The following is a 20,968-nucleotide window of genomic DNA, read 5'->3' on the forward strand; positions in this document are numbered from 1 at the left end:
TATCTTGAATGATTATGCTAGTAGAATGATTGAATAATGTGTTAAGCTATGTTTATGTTAAAATTGGCATGATCAAATAAATTTTTAAGGTACTAATGTATGAAAGATATGTTAGAAGTTTAGAAGTGAATATAAAACATGTTATGATTGATGTATGTCTTGATAGTTGAATAGAATAGGAGATAAGTAAATGACAGTCGATTTGGAAGCTTGAAATGCTTGATAGAATGACTTGTATTATTAGATTTTGAATGATGTAAATTGGTTTTGGTATAAGATGTATGAAAGAATTGTGGTTGAATTTTACTTGGTTTACAGTTCTAGAGGTACCATTTGAATGTTAAGTGTGTTAAATGAAATGGGCATGTTAAAGGAATTTTTTGACATTTTAGTAATAAAGTATCAATACTCTAGCATTAGGTATCGATACGTGACCATTTGAATAATTCTCTCAAATAAAAAAAAAAGAATGCCAAAACTGTATTGATACTTAAATGGGTATCAATAATTTCCTTAAGGTATTAGTACCAAGAAGCCAAGTATCGATACCCTTGTTTGGGAACAAATTTTGTAAAAATAAATAGATTCACTTTTTGGTATCAATACCAATTTTTCAATAAAGTATCAGTACCAAACAAAAGTATTTACAATTTAGTCATATTTCATGCTCGGACTTCCAATTTAGGTACATCAATGCTCGGTTTAAATAGAATTGAAGTGTATGTTTATCATCGTACAAGTTTATTTTATATGAAATGTTGACAATGTTGCTTCGAAAAAAATCTGACATCCTGTTACTCCGACAACGAATGTGACATCCCATTACTCAAACTCAACGATCAAATTGGGTAATAGGTTGTTATATGAATACTACTTGAGAGTCTTAGTCTCTTTCATCTTGAAGTTCTCAAAGTCCCTCCTCAAATTGATGAGTTGTTGCTACTGCCTTGTCTTTTGTAAGCCTTAAAACTCCTTATTCAGCTTATCCCAAGCTTGTTTGGGAGTCTCATAGGCCATAATTCTGGTGAAGATCACATCTGATATACCATTCTACAAGGATGAATTTTCTTTATATTTCTTGGCACAATCATCACTATGTTGCTTGATTTGACAAATGATTGGATTTGCTCTCAAGGATGGTGGCTCCCTATCTGTCTCAACCATATCCCATAAGTCGTAAGATTGGAGGTAAGTCTTAATCTTTGTTACCCAAATGTGGCAATTCTCTGCAATGAAGATAGGAGGTGAAAGGGGTAAGAAACTTCCTGATGATATGTTACCAAAAACAATAAAGAGAAACAAATTCTATCTTTCTTAACAAGAAACAAAAACAATGGTCCTCAAAGACAATAGACTCTGATACCAATTATTGATGTTTTGCGAAGAGAGAAACAAAAAACAGAGGAACAAAAACAAGCAAAAATTCATCTATATTCATTCCACCAAAAGTTACATTAAGCAAATTTCAACCACTCCCACTAAACATTATGGAAACTTGTTTAAAGGTGACTTGAACATAAAGAGAACTAACAAATCAAGTCAATCAACACCTAAAACATCATTGCATTAGTAAACTAGAGTTAAAACTTAACAAAATTAAGCTACAAATGAACTAACCAAAACTAGCATGCAACTAAACATAATCTGCATGTGCCAAGACTCCTTCAACTGCATGGTTAGCCAACTTGTAACAGACATGAATGTTAGAAGTCTATGTTACAGGGACTCGTAGTTTTTGTTAAAATAATTATGTCTGACAAACACAAGGATATGAGATATGATCCTCCAAATTGAAAATATAAACCACAGAAATATATTTGTATCTCATGCTTATCCCTTGTACGGATAACATAAGCCAAATTAAATTTCCAATAAAAGAAAAGAATAACCAGAAACCCTCAAATAAAAAGAGGTGAAAGAAGACAAACTATAACAATGATAGACAGAAAAGCTTAAGAGAAAAGAAATGGAACATTTTAACTTGGAAATAGTCAAAAGGAAAAAGAATCTATGGCTTACATTCCTTTTCTCCATATAACAACCAAAAGTGAAACAAAAATTTTGCTTCAGGATGTTAAATGTGCTAGGAGTTGTTAAATCTCAATCTATTTAACTTACAACCTAAAAGAAAAGCAAAGAATCAAATCTCTTAGTTTTGTCTTCATGTCACCCTTTGTTTGTTATAGGAGAAAAAATTCCCAAGTTATAAGCACACGAAAAATATCAAATCAATTAAAAAAAAGCAAAGCACATTACTGGTCAATCAGTTTGATGGGCGAGCTTATTGAAGGCTTTTGATACTGTATATTCTCTCCAGACTCCAAGGGACTTTCTTTATATATATATAATCTTTTAATATGTTGTGGGGAACTGTTTGTTTAATTTTTGACATGCTTAATTAGCTCGGTATAACATGGTTCAATCATGGCCAGCACGTGAAAAACTGAAAAAAATCAAACTGCTCATATTCTAAATTATTATCAAATTCTTCTGATGGTGGTCTATAATTGATAATACTCTAGAACGTCATATTTTTATGTGCTAATTACATGTTTATTTTGAGTATGATCCTACTAATTTGGGCTATTTATGGTTCTTTGTCTTGTAGGGACTAAATTGAAGGCAAAAGGAAATTTGTGGGCAAAAAGCATGAAATTAAAGATGAATTGGGCCAGTATGCTAAGTAAGAGAGAAGTGGTGCTGAAAATGCAAAGTGTGGAAGACTTTTGGGGCAAAAATACAAAAGAAGAGATTTTATAGCACAAGACTCTATTTTAATTCCAATTATATTAGGATATTATTAAGGATTGTTATTTAAATTTAATTTTAGGATTTATTTTCATTTATCTTTTATATTTAATTATCTATATTTATTTGTATTTATTTTTTAGATTTTAATTAGGAATAGACTAGGTTTTCTAGTACTATAAATAGGGGATGGAGTGACACAAATTGGACATATCTTTTTATTCAAACACTCTCTCTCCTAAAAAGCTTTGTTTTTGTTCTCTCCATATTTTTTTCAATAAAATTTCCATTTCCATTATATTTATTTCTTTCCCAAAAATCACGAGCCACTAAATCCATCTAGCCAAAGGTTGTCAAAATTCCACAAAAAGGGTTCATGAGGCTTAGAATCGACGCTTATTCTTCTCAACAGGGTATTCATTGCTTCTCCACATTATGGGGCTGACGCTTTCATCCATGTCCCTTAATATGTGATCTTTTCAACTTGTGCAAGGAACGGCCACTTTGTACGTTTTGGGAAGGTTGCACAGTCGGTTGGTTGGCTTTTTGCGTCAGACATTGGCGATTCCAAGAGACAGAATGGCGTGGTATTCACCGTTGGGAAGTGATGATCTAGTAGAAGATAGTCCCACAAAAGAGATTATTGGCTAAAGTCAGGTTCCACCAAATCTTAAGTCTAAATTCTTGGAGCTGGTGGTCGTAGGCATCCTCTTCCACTATAACTAGCTTATTCTGCTTGAGAAAGGTCACTTAAAAGCCAAAGATTGAACCCAAGGCGAATCGAGACAATCGGAGGCTGGAAAATCACCATAAGAAATCTTTTTCTCAACTTTATTTTTACTTTTAATTTCTGAAATTTCAATTCAACTTTCAATTTCCTTTTTTTTTTTTTTTACTCTCAGATCAAAACTTTAAAATTTTGTTTTTTTATTTTTTCTTTCAAGAACACAGGTTTTCTTGGGCACGATTCTGCCAAAGATTTAGAGAAACAAGCATTCGTGCAATTCGGTCCTTGAGGATTCGACCCTACTTCCCCTTTACTGTTCTTTTTCATTATTTTGTAGGGAATAGTTTATTTTTTGTGCTTTCAACGACTGCATCAAATTTTGGCTCCGTTGTTGGGGACTGGCAACGTACTAGTCTTGTTTTTTGTTTCTTATGACCAGATCTGCTCCAGGTACTCTTGCGTTCGATTCAGAGATTGAAAAGACTACGAGAGCTAATTGTAAGGAAACAAAGCTAAGGAAGAAGCAGTCAGGAGTGGTTGGGACTCATAGTAACCCACCACTAGAAATTGGAATCAACGACGAAGTAGAGTCTAGGGTTAACAAAAACCCTATTCAAACATTTGAATGTGAAAAAGTAGAAGTCGATTCACCAGAAGAAATGTTTAATGCCAGGGTTAACGAAAACCCGAATCTAGCACATCAACCAATAGTTCAAATAACTGGCCGAAGCTCTGACAGAACAACTGCCATTGTGCATTGCGTATCCTACTATGGATACTGATTTTCAACTAAAGTTAGGTTTAATCTAGCTACTGCCAACTTTTCGTGGGTTGCAAAACAAAAATCCCCACAAATATCTGAAAGAGTTTCATATGGTTTGTCTTAGTATGAAACCTCAGGGGGTAATTGAAGATCAAATCAAATTGCATGCTTTTCCTTTCTCCCTAGCAGATTCTGCTAGGGAATGGTTATTTTACTTACCTCCTGGATCTATTACAACTTGGGCTAATCTTTCTCGTTTGTTTCTCAACAGGTGATAAACCGTAATTTATACATATTTTTACCCGATGCTTAACGCATTTTATGGATGATTTCTTATTAGAATTGGTGAATTCGATGCTCTTAATGCTTTAATTTCATGTTTTATACTTAGGAGAGCATAGGAGAGCGAAAGGAATGAGAAACGGGCTAAAACCGGATAAAATCGGCCAAAGTATGAAATCAACACGGCTTATATCTCCTCACACGGGCAGACCACATGGTCGTGTCAATTTCGCAGATTCGAAGCACGATTCACATGGGCGTGTCACACGGGAGTGTCCCTGCTGAGCCCAAGTTGAGTCCAATTTAGAAAAGGTTAATTTTGAGTGCTAGCCTATAAATACACCCTAGAAGAGGAAGAAAAAGAAGACACAGAATAGGGAGTAAGGAATTACTCCAAGGAAGCCGATTGATCCATATCAGAAGCCGGATTCACTGTCAATACTGAAGATCTCTCCTTAATTTCCCTTTTAGGAGTTTTGGGTTTTCTTTATGTTTTGTATTCTTTATTATTCTAAGATTTTTTCTTATTTAGTTATGAACTAAAACCCCTAAATACCTAAGGGGAATGAAACCTAAGACGAATCTTGTTATTATTTTCTAAATTGTATAATAAATATTTAACTTGTTCTTAATTATGTGTTCTTAATTCTTGTTTTGATATCCCAGGATACTGATTGAAGATAAGCTCTTATTCAGAGGAGGAATAGACCTGCCTAAGAGTACATTTGTCATAATTAAGCGGAGTTGATTGCGCCTAGACATATGGTGACAAGATTTTGCCAATTAGGGTGAAACCTAATAAGGGATCCATAGATCGAGTTAATGCAATCCTAGGGTGTTAATTAGAGAAAGGTCTCAATTATTCAATCTAGGATTAGACGTTATTAGTCTTGAATAGGGATAATAACATAACTTAGGGATCTCTACGAAACAAGTTAAATGAATAAATCGTCCGATTCGGAGCCAGAATAACAAGTACAGTCTAGGTGGATTTTTCCTTAGGTATTGTCTTAATTCAATCAATTTTCCCAAAAGCAATTCCCCAATTCTATTCTCTGTGAATTCTTAGTTTAGATAATTAGTTAGTTAAAATAAAAACCTCTTTATTTTTAGGCTAGATAATAAGAAGACAGTCATTACTAGTACTTTTAGTTCCTTTGGGTTCGACAATCCAGTCTTGCTAAAACGATACTACTGTTCGATAGGTACACTTGCCTACATCACGATAATAGTTAGTTTCAAGAACGATTAATTATAAATATTTAAAACCTATCACGAAATCACGTGATCAATAGGCTTTTTCTAGCATTGCGTGCAACTGAGTTAAGAAGGGAGATCATTGGAATAAGGCAAAAAGAATCAGAGTCTCTTTACGACTATTGGGAGCGATTTAAGAAGTTGTGTACAAGTTGCCCACAACATGGTATAACGGAACAATCTCTTCTCCAGTACTTTTATGAAGGCCTGAAACCCATGGAGATGAATATGGTAGACACTGCTAGTGGAGGAGCATTGGTCAACATGACTGCCCAACAAGCAAGAGATTTGATCTCTGCGATGGCTGCAACTACCCAGCAATTCCGAGCCAATTATAAACCCCCTAGGAGGGTTCACCAACTAAGTAATTTGACCTTAGAAGATAAGGTTGATAGAATTGCTAATATTTTGAATTCTCTTGTTGCAGAAAAAGAAAACCTAGTTTGGCTGTGCAGAATATGTGCTACACCTGAACATACGACAGATACGTGCCCTAGTTTATGTGACGATACTATGACCCTTATGCTAATACCTACAACCCAAGATGGAGGGACCACCCTAACTTGAGTTATGAGGCCAATCCATGATGTAACCAGCCATACCAAAATCAGGTTCCACAATAGCCACAAGATTCAAGTAATTCTCTAGAAACTTTGGTCAATAAATTAGCAGCTAATATGCTTAATTTTCAACAGAAAATTGAGGCATCTATAAGATAATTAACCATATCAATTAAGAATTTGAACTTTCAAGGGAAGCTACCGTCACAAATAGAACCTAATCCAAGACAACACGTAAATGCAGTGACGTTGTTAAGTGGAAAGGTACTGGAACCAATTCTTGGTAGGAATCTTGGCCAAGAAATCGCCTAGGAAAATCCCGAAAGTGACGAATAGGTCCAAGCAAAACCCCCATTGCCAAAAATTTAACCTCCATTTCTAGGACAATTAAATCAATGTCGAAAGGGCAAAGAAGACAAGGAGATCCTCGAAACATTTAGAAATGTCGAGATCAATATACCATTGTTGGATGCCATAAGAGAAATTCTGCGATATGCCAAGTTCCTTAAATAACTCTGCACCAACAAACGAAAATTAAGAGGTAATGAAAAGGTAAGTGTTGGTAAGAATGTATCTGCAGTGTTACAACGAAAAACGCCAGCGAAATGTAAATACAGGGGCATGTTTGCAATACCATGCAAAATAGTCCATTTAGGAATTAAGAAGGCTATATGTGATTTAGGGGCCTACATAAATGTCATGCCTTTTTGTATTTATGAATCACTTAATGTGGGTTTTTTTGACAAAGATAGGTGTTATCATTCAGTTGGTAGACAGGTCCATTGTGCATCTTGAGGGAGTCTTTGAGGACGTATTAGTCAAAGTGAATGGGCTTATCTTCCCTGCAGATTTCTATGTGATAAAAATGGAGGATAACGCTCTTGGGTCTTTAGACATCTTGTTGGGGCGATCTTTCCTTAGTACTGCAAATACTAAGATTGACGTACGAAGTGAAACCCTCACGATGGAGTTTGACTGGGAGATTGTGAAGTTGAACGTTTATGGCACTATTAGCCACCCAAGTGAAGTCTTGGACGTAAACCGTGTCGACATAATTGACTCATTAGTAGAAAAAAATTTTGAGTCATCTTATAGAGATAAATCTAAAATGATGTTTAATGATTTTGAATCTGTTAATAAATTCTTGGCTCATATGGAAACTAAACTTCTACCTTCTATTGTTCAGGCACCAGATCTGAAATTAAAACCACTTCTCGAGCATCTCAAATTCACATTTTTGGAGAATGATGAGACCATTACCGACTTAAAAGGGATCAACCCCTTGGAGGAAAATATGAAACCAAGGAAAGAGGCGCAAGGATGATTAAACCCAAATATGGTGTTTGTGATAAAAAAGAAGAATTTCCAAACCCATACGAACGAAAGAATTCAGCTGGAACATCCCCAATACTAGTTGAGGCTCAAGCTAGTGACATTAAACAATTGCTTATTGGGAGGCAACACAATTTTTATTTTTATTTATTTTTATTTTATTATTTTATTATTTTATTATTTATTTATTCATTACTTTATTTTATTTTATTATTTATTACTTTATTTTGTTTGGGTGATAATTAATTTCTCTTCTTTTATCTAGGCACACTGACGTGAAAATAGGGAGAAAAAGGAGAAAAACTAAAAAAAATTGGCATGAAATAACCCTTAACCCTTATCCTATCCTATTCCAACCAAGAATAGTGCATCCCTACTCCTGACTACCCACAACTTGCAACCAAACATCAACCCTTCAGCCAAACACTCCACCTATACACCTTCAAACCCTAAAAACTTATCCCATTTTTCACCCAAACTCCCACTAGCTGCCGCACCTTCCTTCTACCCCTCCACTACCATTTCTCTAACACCATAGTAAGAACCCGAAGTCGAACTGCCATTGAACCATCCTTCACCGTGAATAGCTACCGGCATCAATTCCCGGTGCCCCAACACGTCAACTTAGCCGATGAACGCCTTCCTCTCCTCCCCGCGACGCCAAACCTTCTCTTCCTTGCATCTATGCATACATGATAGTGACGACATGGGGAGTGTTCTAAACTCTTTCTTTTCAGCATATTTATTACTATTACTTTTCACATCGAAGACAATGTGTTTTAAGTAGGGGGAAGGCATTCCTCATTATTTTTGTCATTTTATCTACTGATTTTACTATTGTGTTACTATTGCTACTGCCTTGTGCTCGTTTCTGCCCACATTTATTTTTTAAGAATATTCTGCCTCTTTTCATGCCCAAGATTTTTACCAGGAATTGCTCACTGTTTGACTTACAAGCATGATTTTTGTCTTCTGAGAAAATTATGATTTTGCTATAATTGATTTCATCTCCACTGTTTTATTTATATTATGTTAAAATAATTATGATTAATAGATTTAATCCTATTTTTCTTTTAGTAAATTTGATTAAGTCTAAATACAGAGAGGACACTTAATACAATTACATGCTTTAAATATGTTCATGACAATTAAGGTGGTTGCTGAAACTTATTTTTGACACTTAATTGTTGCTCCTAAGTCCTCCAAAATTAAAATTTTTTTAATACTAATAATGTTTCCGTGGTTATGAGTGTAGCTTAAGACTTGACTAGGTGAGAAATCAGGATAGGGTGCTTAGGTTGTCATCCTATTTCGCGTCAAAAGGTTGTGTGACTTATTAGGTAAAACTTCACCAACCGAAATTAATTTTTAAGAATGTGTTGGGCTGAGTAACCGGGGTGAGGTGTTTGGCTGTCATCTCTTTTCGCGTCAAAAGGTTTGATATATTCTTAAGAAAAAAAAAATTAGGAGTGTGTTGGGCTGAGTAACCGGGGTAAGGTGCTTGGTTGTCATCTCTCTTCGCGTCAAAAGGTTCAATATATTCCTAAGCAAAAATAAATTAATTAATTAATTAAAAAAATTTAATTTAAAAAAAAGAGATGTATTAATAAAATGTGTGGCTAAAGGTAGAAACAAATAGGGTGTCTTGATAGGTTTGGTAAATTACCTAATTTTCATGAAATAATCCGAGTTGATCTTAATTTTTATGTGTGTTAATTGGAACATTTTTTCAATTTTACTTAAATCAAGCTAAGGGTTCTCTTTATTTTTCGTATGCATTTAGACTAATTTTTATAAAACTTTGGAGTAATATTTCTTTCATGGCAGGATCTAATTTCCACAGTGGATAGGAGCCATACTTGAAGGCAAGCATGGGCTAAGTAGGGGGAATTTGATAATACTCTAGAACGTCATATTTTGATGTGCTAATTACATGTTTATTTTGAGTATGATCCTACTAAGTTGGGCTATTTATGGTTCTTTGTCTTGTAGGGACTAAATTGAAGGCAAAAAGAAATTTGTGGGCAAAAAGTATGAAATTAAATATGAATTGGGCTAGCATGTGAAATAGGAGTGAAGTGGTGCTGAAAATGTAAAGTGTGGAAGACTTTTAGGGCAAAAATACAAAAGAAGAGAATTTATAGCACAAGACTCTATTTTAATTCCGATTATATTAGGATTATTATTAAGGATTATTATTGAGATTTAATTTTAGAATTTATTTTCATTTATCTTTAATTTTCTTTATTTATTTTTATTTATCTTTTAGATTTTAATTAAGACTAGACTAGATTTTCTAGTACTATAAATAGGGGATGGAGTGACACAAATTGGACACATCTTTTTTTGTAAACACTTTCTCTCCCAAAAAGCTTAGTTTTTGTTCTCTCCATATTTTCTTCAATAAAATTTCCATTATCATTATATTTATTTCTTTCCCAAAAATCATGAGCCACTAAACCCATCTAGCCAAAGGTTGTCAAAATTCCCCAAAAAGGGTTCATGAGGCTTAGAATCTCCACATTACAAGGCTGACACTTCCGTCCATATCCCTTAATAGGTGATCTTTTCAACTTGTGTAAGGAACGGTCGCTTTGTACGTTTTGGGAAGGTTGCACAATCGGTTCGTTGGCTTTCTGCATCAGAGGTTGGTGATTCCAAGAGACAAAATGGCATGGTATTCGTCGTTGGGAAGTGATGATCTAGTAGAAGATAGTCCCACAAAAGCGATTATTGGCTAGAGTCAAGTTCCACCAAATCTTAGGTCTAAACCCTTAGAGCTGGTGGTCGTAGGCATCCTCTTCCACTATAACTAGCTTATTCTGCTTGAGAAGGGTCACTTAAAAGCCAACCATTGAACCAAAGGCGAATCAAGACAACCGGAGGCTGAAAAATCACCATAAGAAATCTTTTTCTCAACTTTTTTTTTTACTTTTAATTTCTGAAATTTCAATTCAACTTTTAATTTCATTTTTTTGATTTTTTTTAGGAACGTAGGTTTTCTTGGGCACGTTTCTGCCCAGATTTCGAGAAACAAGCATTCGTGTAATCTGGTCCCTGAGGATTCGACCCTACTTCCCCTTTACTGTTTTTTTTATTATTTTGTATGGAATAGAATATTTTTGGTGCTCTCAACGACTGCATGAATAATTGGGAAATAAGTGCTGGTCTTTGTTTCTTTGGAATTGATGACAATCAATTTACGTTTTTTAAACACTGCAGTAAAATACCAAACAAAAGAAAATAAAGTGAGAAGAGGTGGGACTGAAGGACCACATAAAGCAAAATAAATACTGTTAATAATCCAATAATTTAATTGGCTAAGAAAGGAAGTTGATTCAATTAGCCTTTATTCCTTTTACAATGACTATAAATAGACTTGTTTGATGCTAACTAAGGCACAAGCCATCTCTTCCCTTCTGCAACCATACTCAAGTTTTATATTTTTCCTCTCTAGTATATCCAATGGATCAGCAGAAGAAGACTACCTCTGGGGCTCTCCAGGCACCACTGACCGCACCTACCAACAATCTTACTATTGGATCTCAGGCACTCTTCCATAACCCTGGTGCTTCTCAAGCACTCACTAATAATTCGGGTGCTGCTGAGGCTGCTCAGGCATTCCTTGGAAATCGAGGTACTACTTATCAGCCACTCCTCAATAACACTTATGTTGGTCAGCAACACATGGGCGTTCCCGGTGCTAGTATCAGCAAACTTAGTACAGGTGAGGCACTCATGAAGGGTCATAGTGGTTCTCATGCATTCATCTGAAGTGACTGTGAGAGCATGTTAAGCTTGTCATATGACAATGTGATGATGAAGCAAATATTGGCAACTCATGCTCTTGATGGTCGAGAATTTGATGTTAGACCTCTACTCAATCTGGTTGAGAACATCCTCAATCGAGCTACCTAGCATGTTGATTTTCTTGTTAAGGTATAACATATGCTGCATGTTATCCTGTTTAAATCAATGATTGAAAATGCTCATACTTTCTATTGTTTGTTGCAAGGTACTACTCAAGCTCAAACCAAAATGGAAGAGAAAGCCCTACAAGTAAACCATATAGCTATGCTTGAAGCTCTTACATATACCATTGACCGAATTGCCTCCGAGGTTCTGAAAATTATTTTCAGAAAACTCTCTCTCTCTCTCTTTTTTCTATTTTAACTAGTAAAATCATTGCATATTTGTTATTCGTATATAATAACATGTATATTTAACTACCAACTATCATACAAGGCTTTTGGGGATTCGGATAAACATGCAACAACAACTGCAATATTCAACTTACTATCAAGCTATACATGGGATGCTAAGCTAGTATTATCCCTATCAGCCTTTACCTTGAACTATGGAGAATTCTGGCTTCTTGCTCAGATTTACTCAACTAACCAACTTGCCAAGTCAATGACAATCTTAAGGCAATTTCCATCTCTCCTAGAGCACACAGCTCCTTTGAAACCCCGATTTGATGTTCTTAACAATTTGATTTGGGTAATGATAGATGTTACTAAATGTGTTGTTCAGTTCACACAACTGCCATCAACGTACATTTCTCAGGATGTACCGGTATTGGTGACTACCATGAACCTCTTCCCAACTACTGTCTATTGGACCATCAGGAGCATGGTGGCTTGTGCAACTCAAATTTCCAACCTCTCTAGCATGGGTCATGAGTATGTTTGGCTTCATCTTTATATAGTACTTATTTATAACAATGTTGTGAGTTTGGTAGGTTAATACTTCTTAGATTAATAGTTTACTTTGATTTCAGGTTTGGTATATCAACGACAGAGTTGTGGGAGCTGTCAACCTTGGCTCACAAACTTAGAAACATATATGAACTCCTAAGGTAGCAGCTGAACCTTTGCTACCAATATATGGCTGGAATTTGTCTTATAAAATATTATTTAACTCCAAAGAAACTAATTGAAAATAGTAAGGGATGGTTTGATCATTGTCAATTGCAAAGGAAAAGACAGATGCCGCATTTTATCAGGTGCTTCTAACACTCTTTGACCCGAACGCCTTGCACATCGACAACATGAAAGTTTTCAAGGCCTTAATTTATAACAAGGATGATAAACTGTCGCTTCTTGATGGTGCTACAAAGAGACGAGTATCGCTTTCTTACCATATTATAATAGTTTTTTTGTTCATCTTTATTAAAATGTACCTATTGTAGGATATATTTTATTTTTTGTTGTGTGACATTGAACATGTTAGCCTGGACGTGCTAAGAAGAAAAAATGTGCTCTTGCTCATTTCAAGCCTTGAATTCGCCAGCGATGAGCTTGCAATTCTTGAGCAGATATATAATAAATCAATGATCCATGAAAAAAGACTCGAGAGTCAGTATGAAGTCGTTTGGATCCCAATTGTGGACCATTCCATCATTCCATTGCCTGAATAAATGCAAACCAAATTCGAGAACCTACAAAATACCATGCCATGGTACTCAGTCCAAGACCCTTTGCTCATAAAGTGTTGGTGTTTTGGGACACTTTATCTGGATGAAGTATGGATTTTAGCCTGAAGCTTAAATAACAATGTAATGAATCCGGATGAAGAATGAAGAAAACTTGAAAATTCAAGTGAGGTGATTTGAGCTTAAACAACAGAACAAAATTGAAAGCAAGAAATATTTTGGAGCATATGGAAAGAAAATCTGATGAATTTCATTCAAAAAAAAAAAACTTTGGCATAAAACCATTACATATAAGAGACATAGGCTAATCATTACAAGTCAGTTTTACCTAAACATCTACCTAACTCCACTAAAAATACATTGAAACTTGTTAAACTAACTTGTTCACTTAAACAAAGCTGATTTTCAACTCAATCACTACCTAAACACATCAAATACATCAGCAACAAGTTGAAATCAAACTAAATTACATAACAACTACTTAGAGTAACAAAATGATATAGTTTCTTCAACTGCATCTACTAGGCTCGAGTTGCATAGTCTGCTGCTTGTTGGTCTTGGTGCCACCTGCTGGCCAACTTCAACACTCCTCCTTGGATAGCATGTTGCATACTCCCATTTCAGCTCTCAAATGAAGGAATTGTGTCACACTAAGAGCTTTTGTGAAAATATCAGCAAGTTGCTCCTCTGAACTGCAATGATCAGTTTCACCTCATGTGCTTGCTCCATTTCTCTCACAACATGAAGCTTAAAGCTGAAATGTTTTGTCCTACCATGAAAAACTGGATTCTTTGCAATTGCAACAGTGGATTGATTGTCACACATAATCCCTGTTGCTTCCTCTTGATGCAAATTTAGATATGCTAGTATCTTCCTTAGCCATATGGCTTGATTCACAGCCCTAGCAGTTGCTACATATTCCGCTTCAGCAGTTGACTGAGCAACCATATTTTGCTTCTTCGAACTCCAACAAAAAATAGCTGAGCCTAGGGTGAAGGCATACCCTGAAGTGCTCTTCATATCATCCTTTGAGCCTGCCCAGTCACTGTCAATATAGCCATCTAGGCTTAGCCTATCAGTCTTGCTATACAACAAGCCATAACTCAAGGTACCTTTGATGTACCTGAGTACTCTTTTTGCTGATCTAAAATGCTCCTCATTGCAACAATTCATAAACCTTAAGAGCAAACTGACAGAATACATAATGTCTGGCCTTATGGCAGTCAAATATAACGAACAGCCTATTAAGCTTCTGTAGATGGTCTCACTAACCCTTTTATCATCCCCCTGGCTCGATAGCTTTGTTCCAATAGCCACAGGTGTACTTGTTACCTTGCAATTCTCCATAGAAAACTTACTTAGGATCTTTGCAGTAAAAGTTTTTTGCCCTAAGAAGATTCCATTTTCTGTTTGGAACACTTCCATTCCTAGGAAATATGTCATTTGGCCTAAGGCAGACATCTCAAACATGTTCTTCATTTTGGCTTTGAAATCAGCCAACATCTTTTGATCTCCTCTTGTGACCAAAATATCATCAACATACAAAGATACAATAAGCTGTGTTACAGCTCCTTTCTTCTTAACATACAAAGTTGGCTCACTGGAGCTTCTTTGAAATATCAAGCTGAGTAGGTAGCTATCAATTCTGCTATACCAGGCCCTTGGTGCCTGTTTTAAGCCATACAAGGCTTTCTTGAGCCTGTGGACCATGCCTTCCTTGTCTGTCACTTTGAAGCCTTGAGGTTGCTTAACATAGATCTCTTCTTTAAGAAAACCATTAAGAAAAGTAGACTTCACATCAAGCTGGTGGATTTTCCACTCCATCTAAGCTGCTAAGGCAACCAATAGCCTGATGGTGTCTAACCTGGCTACTAGTGCAAAGGTTTCCAGGTACTCCAGGCCATACTTTTGGCTAAAACCCTTCACAACTAGCCTAGCCTTTAACTTGTTCAAGCTCACATCTGCATTGTGTTTGGCTCGATAGACTCATTTTACTCAAATAACCTTCCTATTGGCTGGTCTTTCAACCAATTCCCATGTCTGATTCTTCTTAATCATGGTCATTTCATCAACCATTGCTTGTTTCCAGCCTTCATGAGCTTCAGCATCTTCAAAACAGGTTGGTTCTTCTTGAGCAACATAAGCCCTCTCATAAATTTCAGCCAAAGTCCTTGTACCCCTGACTGGCTCATCATCTATGTCCATTTCAGGACCATTTTGATCAGCCTCAGTTTGATCAGCCATAAGATCCTCAGAAACTACCTTTGGCTCATTCTTGTCCCAATTCCAACTTGCTTTCTCATTGAATGCCACATCTCTACTTATAAGGACCTTATTTGTTGAAGGATCCAAGATCTTATAGCCCTTTTTGACTGAGCTATAGCCTACCAGAATGCTTGCTTGAGCTTTCTTATCCAGCTTGCCTCTTTTTACAGCTGGTACTTGTGCATAACACAAGCAACCAAAGGCTTTCGGGTGAGCCAGTGATGGCTTGAACCTGAACCAGGCTTCAAATGTTGTTTTGTGAGGCAAAGCCTTGGTTGGAAGCCTGTTCTGAATATAAACAGCAGTGTTAACTGCTTCAGCCCACATGTTTTTGGGAAAATTCTTCTCAAATAGCAAACATCTGGCCATATTCATCTAGCTCCTATTCTTTCTTTCACTTACACTATTTTGTTGAGGTGTATAAGTGTTGGTGAGCTGTTGTTTAATGCCTACTTCATTGCAAAAGGTATTAAACCCGGATGAAGTATACTCAGATCCATTGTCTGACCTCAAGGTCTTCAACTTACAACCTGTTTCAATCTCTACAGTAGCTTTAACCTTCAAAAATACCGAAGCTACCTCTAACTTGTTCTTCAAGAAGCAAATTCAACAATATCTTGAAAAATCATCAATGAAAAGAATGAAATACCAGCTGCCATTGAGTGATTTAGTTTTCATGGGGCTACACACATCTGTATGGATGAGCTAGAGCTTCTCTGAGGCTCTCCAGGCCTTGTTTGAAAGAAATGGCAGTCTGGCCTACTTTCCTAGCTGACACACTTCACAAACTTCATCATTTTCAACTGAACCAATGAAATTTTCAGCCAAATATTCTCTGACCATCTGTGCCATTGATCTGAAGTTTGCATGACCAAGTCTTTGATGCCAAAGCTTGGATTCATCAATAGAAGCTGTGTAAGCTGAGTTTGAGGCTTTGTTCCAGTCAACAACAAAGCTTTTATCTGTCATGGCTACTGTCATGAGCATGGATCCACTTGGATCACAGATTTTGCACTCACTACCTTTGAAAACAACTGAATAGCCCTTCTCTAGCAGTTAAGCTATATTCAATAGATTTCTGTCAATTTCAGGAACTAGCAACACATTTGAGATAAGCTTGTTACCTAGGGGAGTCCAAATCAGGACATCTCCTTTGCCTTCAGCCTTGATAAAGTGACCATTTCCAACTTTAAATCTGGTTTTGTAGCTTCTGTCCAATGACTTAAAAATGGCAGCATCTGGTGTCATGTGGTTGGTACAGCCACTGTCTATGAGCCACCCATTTGAGACCTTCTCTTGAGCAGTTGAGCAAGTGACTGTGAAGACCTGCTCCTAATGGTCATTGTCTTTTTCAGCTATCCGAGCTTCAGCCCTTGGTTACTGTTGTTCTGCCTTGGTCTTCCCTTCTCTTTGTAGACCTTTTCAACATGGCCAATCTTTTTGCAGTATTGGCACTGCATATCTAGCCTAAACTAGCATTTGGCCTCTGGATGACCAGGCTTCTTACAATGCCTGCATGGTCTATCCTATCTTCTTGAAAAATCTAACTTTGGTTTGTCTCCCCAAGTCTTCTTGCCCTTGTTGATAAAATAACTTGAAGCAGTCTTTGTTTTGGCTTGAAAAGCACCTTTTTGGATCTCTTCGAGCCTACTGGCTCTTCTTTGCTCTTGTGTATAGAGAGCATTAATCAGCTCTGTCAAAGAGATGCTGGTTAGGTCCCTTGAATCTTCCAGGGATGATATTTTTGCCTCATACCTCTCTGGTAAGATAGATATCACTTTCTCCACTATCTTTGCTTCATTGAACTGCTCTCCAAGGAGCCTTATACTGTTTACCACAGCCATAATTCTGTCTGAGTACTGCTTAACAGTTTCTTCCTCCTTCATTTTCAAGTTTTTGAAGTCCCTTCTCAAGTTCAGAAATTGTTGTAGCCTTGTTCTCTCAGTCTTTTGGAACTCCTCCTTTAGCTTATCACAGGCCTGTTTTGGTGTCTCACAGTCCATGATCCTTGTGAAGATCACATCTGAGATACAGTTCTGAATGCAAGACATGGCTTTATGCCTTTTGGTCCTTTCATCAGCATGTTGCCTAATCTGAGCCACTATTGGGTTGGCTCTGAGTGGTGTTGGTTCAACATCTGAGTTGACCACCTCCCATAGGTCGAATGCCTACAGGTAGGTCCTCATCTTGACCACCCGAATGTGAAACCCTTCACCATTGAAGACTGGTGGTGCTGCAGGAGAAAAACCTGATGAAGCCAGAGTTTTTGTAGATGTACAAAGATAGGTCCACTAAGACAATGGCTTTAGATACCAATTGTTGGTGTTTTGGGACACTTTATATGGATGGAGTATGGATTTTAGCCTGAAGCTTAAATAACAAAGTAATGAATCCGAATAAAGAATGAAGAAAAATTGAAAATTCAAGTGAGGTGATTTGAGCTTAAACAACAGAACAAAATTGAAAGCAAGAAATATTTTGGAGCATATGAAAAGAAAATCTAATGAATTTCATTCAAAAAAAAAAAACTTTGGCATAAAGCCATTACATATAAGAGACATAGGCTAATCATTACAAGTCAATTTTACCTAAACATCTACCTAACTCCACTAAAAATACATTGAAACTTGTTAAACTAACTTGTTCACTTAAACAAATTTGATTTTCAACTCAATCACTACCTAAACACATCAAATACATCAGCAACAAGTTGAAATCAAACTAAATTACATAACAACTACTTAGAGTAATAAAATGATATAGTTTCTTCAACTGCATCTACTAGGCTCGAGCTGCATGGTCTGCTGCTTGCTGGTCTTGGTGCCACATGCTAGCCAACTTCAACATCAAGAAACCGGTCATCAGGTTCATCCAGGTGGTTTGGCATTTCAGGACCAAGCCAATCCTTGTAGTGCTCGACCCTCAAGGGAAGGTGGTTTCCCCTAATGCAATTCACATGATGTGGATCTGGGGAAGCACTGCTTTCCCCTTCACTAGTTTGAGAGAAGAAGCTCTTTGGAGGGAAGAAACTTGGAGGCTTGATCTTCTGGTTGATGGAATTGACCCAACGGTCCTCAATTGGGTATATATGATATCTTCAAACTTTCCCAAATTTTAGGTTTTTTCATTAAGATTTTAAAAATAATGGTACATAAAGGTTTACTTTTACTACAAGTATATGCATCCAACATTAAAATTTGAACTTCAATTGTTCTGTCTAATTTGATCAGATTAAAGAAGAAAAATACATTTTTTTGTATGGAGGGGATGATGTCGAGTGGGTAAGAAGATTTGCAAATTCAGCACGCAGTGTTGCATCTGCGTCTCGTTTTCCTCTTGAGATGGTCTATGTGGGGGAAAGCAGGAAAAGAGAGTACGTGAAGAAAATTATAGGAATTATCGATGTGGAGAAGCTTAGCTATGCTTGGCAAGACTTGGCTATGGTGTGGTTCTTTGAGACCAGGTTAGAAAGCATGTTATTTTCAAAGATTCAGTTAGGTAGGGATGATGACCAGGACCCAATGATGCAACAAATAAAGAAGTTCATTAGCTATGACAGAGAAGGTGGATGGGCAGTGCTAAGTAGAGGGTTTGATATAGTGGTGAATGCCCATTCCACTACAGTTTTGCCTACTTTGGGTGGTTATGATGAATGGAAGGTGAACATAGCTGAAAACGGATTCGGTATGGCATTCAAGGAGTACCATGACAAGCTTCATGATGTTGCTCACCCTTGCTACCGGTTCGAGTTCCCGACCATCACAAGGACCCCTAATAACATGAGGTGCCCAGAGTGCCACCACATTATGGAGAAATACACCTCGTTCATCTGCTGCCATGATGAGCAAGGCATTCCAGGCTCATTATTTTAAGCTCGGTTCGGGATTTCATCACTATTTTTTCATCTACCGTTCTCACTAAATAATGATGTTCCCATGGGACACAAAATTTTTTTATTTCTAAATTTCACTTTGGCTGCTAAGGTTTTGTGGTTGGCATGTATTACCAGTCGCCACTTTGAGGCCTAAGTTGGAAAAGTCTAATTGTTAAAAGTAAAATAATGATGTTTGATTTCAACATTATTGTCAAGGATATGATGTTATAAACAGACAACTTTATTTGACTACGAACTTCATTTGCTTTGCCTTTCCTTTGGCATTTCTTTGGATGAATGCCACTTTACTTGCTTAACTAAGTGTTATATTTCCTCATGACTTACAAATTAACCAACAAACTATTTTGTGATAAGTGCATAAATTGTAATTTATTTGTGATAAATTTTCTTTTGAACTGTACTATTTTAGCTTTTAATTATTTTATTATGACTTGTATTTGATTTTTTATGGATTAGGTGATAAAGTTGAAGGAAAATAAGTTTAATGACTAATTTTGGTAAATTTTGTAAATTGAATTATTTAGTATTTCAATCGTATTTCGAGCTACAAAATTTCAAACTGGGCCCATAATATGTTGTTTTGAATATGATTGAAAGACCTAATTGGACTTATTTCATGACTCGAGGCCAAAAAATTCAAGAAGGTACCCAAAAATGACCTAAATTTTCGTGAAGCAAATTTACTAAAAACCTAAATAAACTGTTTCAATTAAGGGTACTTTTTTCTTTTCTCCCTTATGCAATTTTTTCTGTATATAAATACATATTTATAGGTTTAAAATTAGTGATAACCACCTTTACTGTTATTTTATTTTTGTGTTTTCTTTTTCTCATAAGTTGCTAAAGGGATTTCAAAGTTTTGATTCTTCAAGTTTGTGAGTTCTAATTTATTATTCTTCTTCTTTTTGCATATCATCTATTTTAATTATAAATATTTAGGTTTGTCAAATATAGACCTCATATGTGATAAATTAGAATATTTGTCTTGTTAATTAGAATTGTTAAATTCGTAATTGTTAAATTATTCTAATACTTGTGACAAATTAACTAGTCCAGAAGACCACTACGGATGGGAGATACCACCAGAGCAGATACAATTAGGAAATTTTAAATTATTTAAGAGTTAAAAGTTTACAACATTTTTATAAAATAATTAAATTATGTTTTAGAAAACTTTAAAGTTTTAAAAATAATTTACAATAATTTAGAATTGATTTGGGGTTGCTCAGAGATGATCGGAACCCAAAATGGGCTCAGAAAGGCCAAAACAACTCAAAATAGTGTAAGGTTGGGAATAAATGTAAGGTTGCAATGCAACTTCTTGACGAGATTCTTAGCATACTTCTTTTGTGAAAGTAAAGTTTCATCTTTCATTTTTTTAATATGAAACCCAAGAAAGTATGGTAATTCCCCAACTATGCTCATTTCGAACTCACCCTACATTAGCTTCACAAAGTTATCATTTGAAACTGTTGAGGTTGCTCAAAATATAATGTCATCCACATAGATTTCAGCCAATGTAGTTGTGTCTCTCTATCTCTTAATAAATAATGCTTTATCAATTGAGCCTCTTCGAGAATTGACTAATTAGGAACTAAGTTAGCCTCTCATACCAAGCATGAGGTACCTGTTTGAAACCATAAAAGGCTTAAGTTAACTTGTACACATAGCCAAGATGTGTAGTATCCTTAAAACCTTTTTTTTG

The 20,968-nt window shown here is 36.0% G+C and overlaps 1 pseudogene; it reads left to right on the forward strand.

The window, feature by feature from the left end:
* Nucleotides 1-11,458: 11,458 nt before the first annotated feature.
* Nucleotides 11,459-19,240, forward strand: LOC108458505 (protein SIEVE ELEMENT OCCLUSION B-like; annotated as a pseudogene).
* Nucleotides 19,241-20,968: the final 1,728 nt, after the last annotated feature.

Source organism: Gossypium arboreum, chromosome 4 (assembly GCF_025698485.1).
Source record: "Gossypium arboreum isolate Shixiya-1 chromosome 4, ASM2569848v2, whole genome shotgun sequence".
Lineage (NCBI taxonomy): Eukaryota > Viridiplantae > Streptophyta > Magnoliopsida > Malvales > Malvaceae > Gossypium > Gossypium arboreum.